At 39.5% G+C, this 12,406-nt stretch overlaps 1 protein-coding gene and 1 pseudogene across 1 annotated transcript in view; both read right to left on the reverse strand.

Annotated features, from left to right (window-relative positions):
- Positions 1 to 12,406, reverse strand: part of MDGA2 (MAM domain containing glycosylphosphatidylinositol anchor 2) — a 534,959-nt gene that overhangs the window by 146,344 nt on the left and 376,209 nt on the right. The window lies entirely within an intron of this gene.
- LOC104994459 overlaps positions 2,501 to 12,406 on the reverse strand; it is a 13,782-nt pseudogene continuing 3,876 nt past the window's right edge.

Raw genomic sequence — 12,406 nt, forward strand, 5'->3', positions numbered from 1 at the left:
TGCATATCTGAGGTTATTGATATTTTTCCCAGCAATCTTGATTCCAGCTTGTGCTTCATCCAGCCCAGTGTTTCTCATGATGTACTCTGAATATAAGTTAAATAAGCAAGGTGACATATACAGCCTTGACATACTCCTTTTCCTATTTGGAACCAGTCTGTTGTTCCAAGTCCAGTTCTAACTGTTGCTTCCTGACCTGCATACAGGTTTCTCAAGAGGCAGGTCAGGTGGTCTGGTATGCCCATCTCTTGCAGAATTTTCCACAGCTTATTGTGATCCACACAGTCAAAGTCTTTTGGCATCGTCCATAAAGCAGATAGATATTATTCTGGAACTCTCTTGCTTTTTTGATGATCCAGAAGATGTTGGCAATTTGATCTCTGTTTCCTCTGCCTTTTGTAAAACCAGCTTGAACATCTGGAAGTTCATGGTTCACGTATTGTTGAAGCCTGGCTTGGAAAATTTGGAGCATTACTTTACTAGCATGTGAGATGAGTGCAATTGTGCAGTAGTTTGAGCATTCCTTGGCATTGCCTTTCTTTGGGGTTGGAATGAAAACTGACCTTTTCCAGTACTGTGGCCACTGCTGAGTTTTCCAAAGTTGCTGGCATATTGAGAGCAGCACTTTCACAGCATCATCTTTCAGGATTTGAAATGGCTCAACTGGAATTCCATCAACTCCAGTAGCTTTGTTCATAATGATGCTTCCGAGGGCCCACCTGACTTCACATTCCAGGATGTCTGGCTCTAGGTGAGTGATTGCACCATCATGATTATCTGGGTGGTGAAGATTTTTTTTATAGTTCTTGTGTGTATTCTTGCCACCTCTTCTTAATATCTTCTGCTTCTGTTAGGTCCATACCCATTTCTGTCCTTTATCAAGCTCATTTTTGCGTGAAATATTCCTTTTGTATCTCTAATTTTCTTAAAGAGATCTCTAGTCTTTCCTATTCTATTGTTTTCCTCTATTTCTTTGCACTGATCACTGAGGAAGCCTTTCTTATGTCTCCTTGCTTTTCTTTGGAACTCTGTATTCAAATGGGTATATCTTTCCTTTTCTCCATTGCTTTTGGCTCCTCTTCTTTTTACAGCTACTTGTAAGGCCTCCTCAGACAGCCATTTTGGGTTTTTTTGCATTTTTTTTTTCCTGAGGATGGTCTTGATTTCTGTCTCCTGTAGAATCTCATGAACTTCCTATCCATAGTTCATCAGGTACTCTGTCTATCAGATCTGGTCCCTTAAAACTATTTCGCACTTTCAGTAACCTTATATTTTACAAGGACCTCTTATATTTTTATATTTATTTATTGTATGTTTAGAGTAGAGATTTTATCTTAGAAGGATAAAGGTTGGAGTTGCGATAATGTTTGGCATTTAAATTCAGGTTTGTTTTAAATTTAATGTTAATCCATGCTGTGTATCAGTAAGAACAACACAAATTCTGTAGTTGTGGCTCCAGTCAGACATATATCTAGTAGTACAAATTCCCTACAAGTTACATATATTGAACAAGAGGTTGAGTTAGCGAAGGAGGAGGGGTAGTGCTGGATTAAGAGGGTAGGAGAAGAAAGAAAGAACTGAACATGGATGCAGGCTTTTTCATACTACCTTTAATGATAACTTGCTTCGAAGGGAGAGTAAAATTAGGCAAGGATGAGCAGCCATGGATTGTTGACTTGTTACTAAAACCATACTTTTTAGCAATATTTCAGCAGCGTTTGAAACCCTTTTTTATAGCAAAACCATTACAACAATCCCCCAAACAACCTTTAATCACCTCCAGCTAACATCCAATTAATTTTAAACACTGGCATAAAGTTCTACTTAAATAATCAGAAAAAGGGAAAATGATACCACACACATCTCTTCAGTGTGATTTACCTGTCTCTGGAGAAGGCAATGGCACCCCACTCCAGTACTCTTGCCTGGAAAATCCCATGGATGGAGGAGCCTGGAAGGCTGCAGTCCATGGGGTCGCTGAGGGTCGGACACGACTGAGTGACTTCACTTTCACTTTTCACTTTCATGCATTGGAGAAGGAAATGGCAACCCACTCCAGTGTTCTTGCCTGGAGAACCCCAGGGACGGGGAAGCCTGGTGGGCTGCCATCTATGGGGTCGCACAGAGTCGGACACGACTGAAGTGACTTAGCAGTAGCAGCAGTAGCAGCAGTACATGCTTGCATCACCTGAAAGTCTAATGGTTTTCAAATGTAACTTTCCAGTAATGCTGAAAAGGCCCTTATGCAGTCTTTTTAGTGTTTTAAAGAACCTAATGCTTGGGACCAGTGAAATCCACAGAAATTCACTCTTGCCTGTAAGAACTTATGAAAATCGTTTAAAAACAACATCAAACCAAATAAGGCAGGAGCCTAAATTCTGAGACTGAAGGTAAAAAGTCAGATTTGGTGGTTCTCAGTGACCATTGGTGGATTTCCTAGAAGGGTGGGATGGGGAGTGTGGAGTGTTCAGAGGTGATTTCTCTTGTTGCCTTTTATGTCTCACAGATTTTCATCTTACACATCCTGCAGTACTTCTTTATTCTGCTCTTCACCATCACCCTGATATCTGAAGTCCACAGTGCTAGATTATTATATAATACTGCTACTGCTACTGCTAAGTCGCTTCAGTCGTGTCTGACTCTGTGCGACCCCATAGATCGCAGCCCACCAGGCTCCCCCGTCCCTGGGATCCTCCAGGCAAGAACACTGGAGTGGGTTGCCATTTCCTTCTCCAATGCATGAAAGTGAAAAGTGAAAGTGAAGTCACTCAGTTGTGTCCGACTTTGCAACCCCATGGACTGCAGCCTTCCAGGCTCCTCCGTCCATGGGATTTTCCAGGTGAGAGTACTGGAGTGGGGTGCCATCAGCTTCTCCGTATTTAATAATAATTGCATGGTAAATGTAATTTTTATAGTTTTATTCACTCAACATATCCAGTTCTGCAACTGCGTCATCAAAAGCTGTTTGATGGAATTAAGCGGTTTGAGGGAATTAAGAATTTCATAGTAGAATACAGAGAAATTGAGAGCAAGACCTAAGCAAATGGGATGTGTCGCTGGAAGTTCTGTTACTGCAATATCACTAGGAGCTTTAAAGCCACTAAGTTGTTCTCCGTAGCCTCCTTCTTCTCATTTCCAGAGGCAAATTCAGCCAGACACCTGTGGTAGTCCCCTTTCATTTTATAATAGGAAATCTTGGACTTGCCAGTGTTAGCTGCTGGAATGAGGGGTTTGTTCAGTACATCCAGAATGTCACAATAGATTAGTTTAGCCCCAAACATTTGCCAATATTCCCTAATCATTTTGAGTTTGCCTTCACCTCCCTCATTTTCTTCTTTCTGTTCAGTGCTGCTGATTGTTCTCCAGGAAGCTCTCTTAGCTCCAGTAGCATTTTCACATGCAACAGATGAGAGATTTCTTTATTCAACTGTCAAGTCCACATTCAATCCTGCTTTTTTCTTCATGGAGTCCACCGTTTCGTCCTATCGCTCAGCTGGCTGGGCCAGCTCCGCCTGGTACACCAGATCCTCCCATCACCCATAACAGCAGTGGGTCAGGCAGGCTTTGCGTGATGGACGGAAGTGTAGGACGACAGCGTCTGGGACTTTCAGTCTCTCACTTGATGTCCAGGAAGCAAAAATCAAGCACTTCTTTTAAACAGCACACAGTTATATTCTATTTTTTTTCCAAAAAAGTCTGATAATATTTTTATTTTACCCAGAACACTTCACTTTATTCATTTAGTATATTGACATATTTGGGTATAAGTGTTCATTTTCATTTCATAATTTCTCTTTTTTGCGTTTCCTTTCTTTGTCTTTTTCATATTAATGGACTATATCACTATTGTAACCCTTTTCCAGATATTCATTGGGACTTTAACAGTTTCTATTATTTTGTTGATTGTCTTAAAGCATGCAACATACATATTTAAGTTATCTAAAAATATCAATTAATATCTTTGCCATCCTCTTAAAATAAGAATCTTAGAACATGTTGCTCCTTTAAATCCGATTCTGACATATGTTACTGAGTCTTTATTTTACAACTATTGAATATTATCATAACCTTAAACCTGTACTATTTTTTAAATTACCCATATATATGCTAGCTTATAGTAAGATAAGTTAAGTGAAAGTCGCTCAGTCTGTCCAACTCTTTGCGATCCCATGGACTATACAGTCCGTGGAATTCTCCAGGCCAGAATATTGCAGTGGGTAGCCTTTCCTTTCTCCAGGGGATCTTCCCAACCCAAGGATCGAACCTAGGTCTCCTAAATGCAGGTGGATTCTTTACCAGCTGAGCCACAAGGGAAGCCCAGGAATACTTGAGTGGGTAGCCCATCCGTTCTCCAGGGGATATTCCCGGCCCAGGAATCCAACTGGGGTCTCCTGCACTACAGGCTGATTCTTTACCAACTGAGCTATCAGGGAAGCCTTATTTGCACTTAATTCCTTCTTTCATTATAGACCTTCCAAATCTATGATCACTTTCCTTTCGCCTACAGTATATCATATAGAATTATCTTTAGTGAACTTTCTGATCTTTATTTTCTAAAAATTTATTTTTAATTTCATTCTTAAAAGACATTTTCCTTGTATATAGGATTACATGTTGGCAGTTATTTTTTTTTTTTTTTCAGCACATCAGGATATAATTCCACTGTCTTCAGAAGGCCATTATTGCTGTAGAGAAGTAAGCTCAATGTCTCACACTTTCAAATGAATGAAATGAAGTGAAATGAATGTCTTTTTCTTCCTCCAGCTACTTTCAAAATCTTTTTTGTTTTTGAGGTTCTACAGCTTCAGTAAAATGTTTCTAGGTTTAGGCTCCTTTCTATGTTTAGTTTGGATATATTGGGCTTCTTAAGTCTCTTGATTTATGTTTGATGTCTTTCATCTAGGAAACTTTTGGAAAATTCTCATCATAAGCTCTTCAAATAACCCCTGTATGTTTTTCTTTTTACTCTCACTTGAAGATCATTTTTATTCTGTCTTCCATGTCTCTCAATCTCTATTCCAAATATTCCATTTGAGGTTTCTGCATTGCATTATGAATAAATTCTCTGAGCTAATTCATTCACTGATTTTTTTTCAGCTCTGCTTAATTGGCTAAACACATCCATCATGTTATTACATCAGTTATTAGTTATTAATAACTAATTATCAATTTTCATTTATAGATGTTATGTGTAGTTCTTTGGTATACTTTTATACCAATGTTTTAGTACATTTTCATTACCTGCAAAGGTAGTAAGACTTGCCTTTTATTTCTTTAAACAAAGTAATTGTTTTAAACTGTCTGATATTTCTAATTACAGTGTTGAGACAGATTTTCTCTTAACTTTCTCTCAGGGCACCTGGTTTCTGTGTATTCTTTGTTAATTTTAACTCTGTGCTACTCATTGTCCTTTAAAATTATTTATGAGAATATTTCATGCCAAAGAGGATGGCTTCATCCTCTAGAGATCCATGTCCACAGGCAGCTCTTAGCATCAATATCTCATTGTTGTTCAGTGACTAAGTTGTGTGACACTCTTTGTGACCATATGGACTGCAACATGTCAGGCTCCTCTGTCTTCCACTATCCCCCAGAGTTTGCTCAAATTCATGTCCATTGATTTGGAGTTGCTATCTGACTATCTCATCCTCTGCCACTCCCTTCTCCTTTTGCCTTCAATCTTTTCCAGCATCAGGGTCTTTTCCAATGAGTCAGCTCTTCCCATTAAGTGGCTAAAGTATTGGAGCATCAGCTTCAGTACAGTTGTTTGAATGAATATTTAGGGTTGATTTCCTTTGGGTTGACTGATTTGACTTCCTTACTATACAAGCAATTCTCAGAAGTCTTCTCTGGCATCATGATTTCAAAGCATCAAATTTTTGGCCGGTCCAACTCTCACATCCATACATGACTACTGGAAAAACCATAGTTTTGACAGTGTGAACCTTTATCAGCAAAGTGATGTCTCTTCTTTTTAATACACCATCTATGCTTGTTATAGCTTTCCTTTCAAGGTGCAAGTGTCTTAAAAGCCATTTCATGGCTTCTGTCATCATCTGCAGTGATTTTGGAGCCCAAGAAAATAAAATCTGCCACTGCTTCCATTTTTTCCTCTTTTATTTGCCATGTAGTGATGGAACCAGATGCCATAACCTTACTTTTTTAATGTTGAATTTGAAGACATCTTTTTCATTCTTTCATCCTCATCACGAGGCTCTTTAGTTCCTCTTCACTTTCTGCATTAGAGTGGTATCTTCTGCATGTCTGAGGTTGTTGATCTTTCTCCCAATAATCTTGATTCCAGTTTGTGATTCATCCAGCATGGAACTTCACATGGTATACTCTGCATATAAGTTAAATAAGCAGGGTGACAATATATAACCTTGTCATACTCCTTTCTCAATTTTGAACCAGTCTGTTGTTCCATGTTAAGTTCTAACTGTTGCTTCTTGACCTGGAAACACATTTCTCAGGAGATACGTAAAGTGGTCTGGTATTCCCATCTCTTTAAGAATTTTCCACAGTTGGTTGTGATCCACGCAAAGGTTTTACTTCAATCAATGAAGCAGATGTTCTTCCGGAACTCCCTTGCTTTCTTATGATCCAGCAAATATTGGCAATTTGATCTCTGGTTCTTCTCTTTGATATCCAGCTTGTACATCTGGAAGTTCTCGGTTCACATACTGCTGAAACCTAGATTGAAGGATTTTGAGCATTATTCTGCTACATGTGAAATGAGCACAATTGTAGGGTAGTTTGAGCATTCTTTGGTGTGTCCCTTCTCTGGGACTGGAATGAAAATTGATCTTTTCCAGTCCTGTGGCCACTGTTGAGTTTTCCAAATTTGCTGGCATATTGAGTGTAGCACTTTAACAACATCATCTTTTAGGATCTGAAACAACTCAGCTGCAATTACATCACCTCCACTAGCTTTGTTCGCAGTAATGCTTCCTAAGACCCACTTAACTTCACACTCCAGGATGTCTTGACTCTAGGTGAGTGACCACACTATAGTGGTTATCCTGGTCATTAAGACTTTTTCGTATAGTTCTTCTGTGCATTCTTGCCACCTCTTCTTAATAGCTTCTGCTTCTGTTAGGTCCTCACTGTTCCTGTACTTTATTGTGCCCATCCTTGCTTCAATATTCCCTTGATATCTCCAGTTTTCTTGAAGAGATCTCTAGTCTTTCCTATTCTAATGTTTTCCTCGGTATCTTTGCATTGTTCATGTAAGTAGGTTTTCTTATCTCTCCTTGCTATTCTCTGGAACAGTCCTTTGAGTTCCAACTTCTATTGGTAGACACTTTCCCAGGAAACACCTGGGTTTGGAATTCTACTCCTCTTGCCCCAAGATGCCATCAAAACTGAAGTTCAAATTTGCCCATATCAGCAAATGCCCCCAGGACAAAAGTAGTCTCACTGTACTATATTCATATAAACTTGGCATGGCATTTTTAACAACCACTTTAATGCTTTCATAATATTTTACCACTTTAATGCTTTCATAATATTTTAAGAATATTTCCTAGCATTTTCAGTTGTTAGCATTGAATGGGTTTGTGGAGTATTTTGGCTATTTTATGCTCAGAAATGCATGCCTCATATTGCCAAGAGGAATGTGTGTGCATGCTCAGTCATGCAGTCTTGTGAAGCCCACCAGGTTCATGTGTCCATGGGATATTTGAGTCAACAATACTGGAATGGGTGGTTATTCCCTCCTCCAGGGGATCTTCCTGACTCAGGGATCAAACCCACGTCTCTTGCACCTCCCACATTGGTAGGCAGATTCTTTATCCACTGAGCCAACTGGGAAGCCCATGGATCTAAACTTCAGAATGGAGCAGTGACTGCAGGATATAGTGTTGTTAAGATATCTCAAGGTAAGTATAAACAAAGGCATTGTGTGTCTGTGTGTGTTCAGTTTCTTAGTCGTGTCCAACTCTGTGACTCCATGGACTGTAGCCTGCCAAACTCCTCTGTACATTCGAGTTTGAATACTCCGATAAGTTTTATATATAACACAAGAATACTGCAGTGGGTTGCATTTCTTACTCCAGAGGATCTTCCTGACCCAGGGATCGAACCTGTGTCTCATGTGTCTCCTATATAGGCAGGTTGATTCTTTACCACTGTACCACCTGGGAATCCCATAGTAAAGGCATAGAGAATGTCAAATTTGAATTTACTCTTGAATATAACCACAGAGTTTGAGGAAAATAAAAGTTCCTAAAAGAAAATAAACATAAACTAGCATAGATATTGGAGAAGGCAATGGCACCCCACTCCAGTACTCTTGCCTGGAAAATCCCATGGACGGAGGAGCCTGGTGGGCTACAGTCCATGGGGTCGCTAAGAGTCGGACACGACTGAGCGACTTCACTTTCACTTTTCACTTTCATGCATTGGAGAAGGAAATGGCAACCCACTCCAGTGTTCTTGCCTGGAGAATCCCAGGGACGGGGGAGCCTGGTGGGCTGCCGTCTATGGGGTCGCACAGAGTCGGACACGACTGGAGCGACTTAGCAGCAGCAGCAGAGATATATGTGGATCCAGAGAGTTGTGTTACAAACATTAAAGTAGTCCTATGTTTCTAAGAGCAGGAAGTAGTCACATGTGCCAAATCCTAGCAAGTCAGGAATTAATACTGAAAATATGTACTGTTTTTGGCAAATTCAATATAATAATGATTATAGTGAAAGCACTTTCTGTGAAGTATTTATAGTCTGGTTTACAGGGTTTTGGCATGTGTGAGGATGGTTAAATAGTAGAGGTCATTAATGACAGCTATTTGTTCAAAAATGTTGTCTGTGATTATAAAAGATGGTTACTTACATTGATTCTACCTTCAAAATACATTAGGAGTTTGTACATTTCTCTCAGTCTTCACTACCACCACTGTTACCTTTCACATGTGTGTGTTAATTGCTCGATCATGTCCAACTATTTGTGACTCCATGAACTATAGCCCACCAGGCTTGTCTGTCCATGCCAAGAACACTGGAGTAGGTAGCCATTCCTTTCTCCCGTGGACCTTCCCAACCCAGAGGTCAAATCCTGACCTCTTGCACTGGCAGGTGGATTCTTCACTATCTGAGCCACCACAAATGTCCTGCAACAGTCTTCAACCAGGCCAACACTCTTCTTTTTTTGACCTTCTTTCTACCTTCTGAGATTGGCCAGACATTCTTTTAAAAAGGAAATCACCTCCTTTATTTGCCTTCTTAGAACATTTTATGGACTCAACCCTGCTTGTTAACCAGGCCTACCAGGTCCTACAATTTCTGGGTCTGGCCATATACCCATCTACTCTCACCTTGAACATTGTGCTTCAAAATTATAGGTTTTCTTCCTGCTTCTGTATGACAAACCCTTCTGGACAACAAACCTCTGATGTTCTTTCTTGGTAATTTGTTCTTTTCCTTATTTTTTCCTTTTACTCTTTCTTTTACTATTTCTAAGTCTCATGTTTTAGATTTTTTACCTTGAGAAAGTCTACCCTTGGTCAACAGTAAGTGAAGCATCTCTCCTCCTGTGAATAATACAGTGTTATCATCCATTGTATTTTCCCCCTGTGTTAGCTTTATTATAAAGAAACTTACAAATTCCCAGTCATTGCATCACCCCACTGAATCCATCGAGTACCTAGTATTATATTTGTGTGCTCAGTCACTTCAGTCATGTCCAACTCTTTTCTGACCTGTGGACTGTAGCCTGCTAGGCTCCTGTGTCCTTGAAATTCCCCAGGCAAGAATACTGTAGTGGGTTACCCAAGACCCAGGGGATCTTCCTGACCCAGGGATCAAACCCATATCTCTTATACCTCCTGCACTGGCAGGCAGGTTCTTCACCACTAGTGCTACCTGAGAAACCCCACCTAGTTTTATATCTAGTGACAAAAATTATTGATTAGCAACCAAAAAATGATTAAATTAATTGCATTGGTGTTTGAACACTGTTTTGGATCTCTTATCTGTCTTTTCTCCCTGAAAGTCAAGGAGTGTGACTAAAAGTTCCAATTTTCCAACAATGGCGTGGCCTTTCTGGAGACCAGCTCACATCCTGAAGATAGCTAGTGATCAGCCAAGATTCACCTGACTAGCGTGAATTCAGGATGGTTGGAAAGAGCTTGTTATTAGTAATAAAGGGTGATCCTTTCACTCAGGAAATTCTAAAACTTTTAGGAGGTTGGTTCCAGGCATGAAGAACAACAATTTTATACAGCTATATATCCCATCAATGTACAGCAATTAGTTATTGCCTTCTAAGAATTTGCACATTGATTATATTAAATTGGGTATACTTACCTATATCACAATATTGTCTTTACACTGATACTATAAATTCCATGTTAGTAGGAGTCATTTTTATTCATTTTTTAATATATCTTATATCATCTCTCACCCAACATTATCTAAGAATCTTATAAGTTTGGGCATGGTTGATAAAAATAAAATATGGGTATTTTGAACATATATCTGTTTAGTAACATAAAGCTTCAATGTATCACACGGTCAGATCGAAATGGCTGTCTTAAAGGTAAATTAGCCTAGGTTCAAATGTTTAGTGTCTCTCAATGGACATAAACAGGTTACTTTCATTCATCTTTTTGAAGTTCAGTTTCCTTAACATCATTGTTGCTGTTCAGTCCCTGTTGTGTCTGACTCTCTGCAACCCCATGGGCTGCAGCACGCCAGGCTTCCCTGTCCACCACCAATTCCCGGAGCTTACTCAAACTCATGTTCATCACATCGGTGATGCCATTCAACCATCTTATTCTCTGTCATCCCCTCTCCTCCCACCTTCAATCTTTCCCAGCATCAGAGTCTTTTCCAATGAGTCAGTTCTTTCCATAGGGGGGCCAAAGTATTGGAGTTTCAGCTTTAACATCAGTCCTTCCAATGAATATTCTGGCATGATTTCCTTTAGGATTCACTGGCTTGATCTACTTGCTGTCCAAGGGAACTCAAGAGTCTTCTCAAACACCAAAGTTCAAAAGCATCAGTTCTTCAGTGCTAAGCTTTCCTTATAGCCCAACTCTCACATTCATACATGACTATTGGACAAACCATAAATTTGACTAGACGGACCTTTGTTGGCAAAGTAATGTCTCTGCTTTTTGGTCATAGCTTTTCTTCCATAGCTTTTCTGAGCTGTATCCTTTATAATAAACTGGGAAGCTTAAGAAAAAGTGTTTTCTCAAGTTCTGTGAGTCCTTTTAGCGAATTATCAAAATTATCAAACGGGAGGAACTGCCAAGTCATGGGAACTCCCAAATTTATAGTTGGTTTGTTAGAATGACAACTGGGAATTGTGACTGGTGTCTAAAGTGGAAGCAGTTTTGTGGCACTGACCCCTTTAGCTTGTAGGCTCTACACTAATGCTAGGCAGTTAGTGTCAGAAGTGAATTGATTTTTAGATACCTAGATGATGTCAGAGAGTCAGAGAACAGGTGTTAGAAAATGCACCTCTTACTTGGTGACAGAAAGAATAGAATTGCTAGTCAAGTCTTAAACAAGCCTAATTTATTCAATAGGGAAATATAAAGAATGGACTTGGAAAAAGATGACTGAGAAGTTTGTAGGATCTGGCTATTGTATCTAGAAAAGATAGAGATTGAAGCGGCTAACACTTATCCATTAATCTACTCTATATGACTGTGACAGCACTTTTCACATACTTATTACCTCATTCAATCCTTACAGGAACCTTGTAAAATGTGTATTATTATCTTCATTTTACACATAAAGAAACTAAATCTGAGATGCTATATTCTCAAGCATCCCACACAGCCCAGGTGACAGACTTCAGACCCAAAACAACATGACTTCAAAGTCCATGTTCTTTCCAACACAGCAGACTGAGGAAAGAGTGCCAAAAGCAAACTGTAAATTAGTCTCTAACATAATGTTAGTCTAACATAGAAGCTTTTCCATTTCTTTTTCATGGGAAAGAAATGCAAAAAAGCAAAATGGCTGTCTGGGGAGGCCTTACAAATAGCTGGGAAAAGAAGAGAAGCGAAAAGCAAAGGAGAAAAGGAAAGATTTAAGCATCTGAATGCAGAGTTCCAAAGAATAGCAAGAAGAGATAAGAAAGCCTTCCTCAGTGATCAATGCAAAGAAATAGAGGAAAACAACAGAATGGGAAAGACTAGAGATCTCTTTAAGAAAATTAGAGATACCAAGGAGACACTTCATGCAAAGTTGGGCTTGATAAAGGACAGAAATGGTACGGACCTAGCAAAAGCAGAAGATATTAAGAAGAGATGGCAAGAATACACAGAAGAACTGTATAAAAAAGATCTTCACGACCCGATAATCACGATGGTGTGATCACTGACCTAGAGCCAGACATCTGGAATGTGAAGTCAAGTGGGCCTTAGAAAGCATCACTATGAACAAAGCTAGTG

The sequence above is a fragment of the Bison bison genome, unplaced genomic scaffold (assembly GCF_000754665.1).
Source record: "Bison bison bison isolate TAMUID 2011002044 unplaced genomic scaffold, Bison_UMD1.0 scf7180017864259, whole genome shotgun sequence".
Taxonomy (NCBI): Eukaryota; Metazoa; Chordata; class Mammalia; order Artiodactyla; family Bovidae; genus Bison; species Bison bison.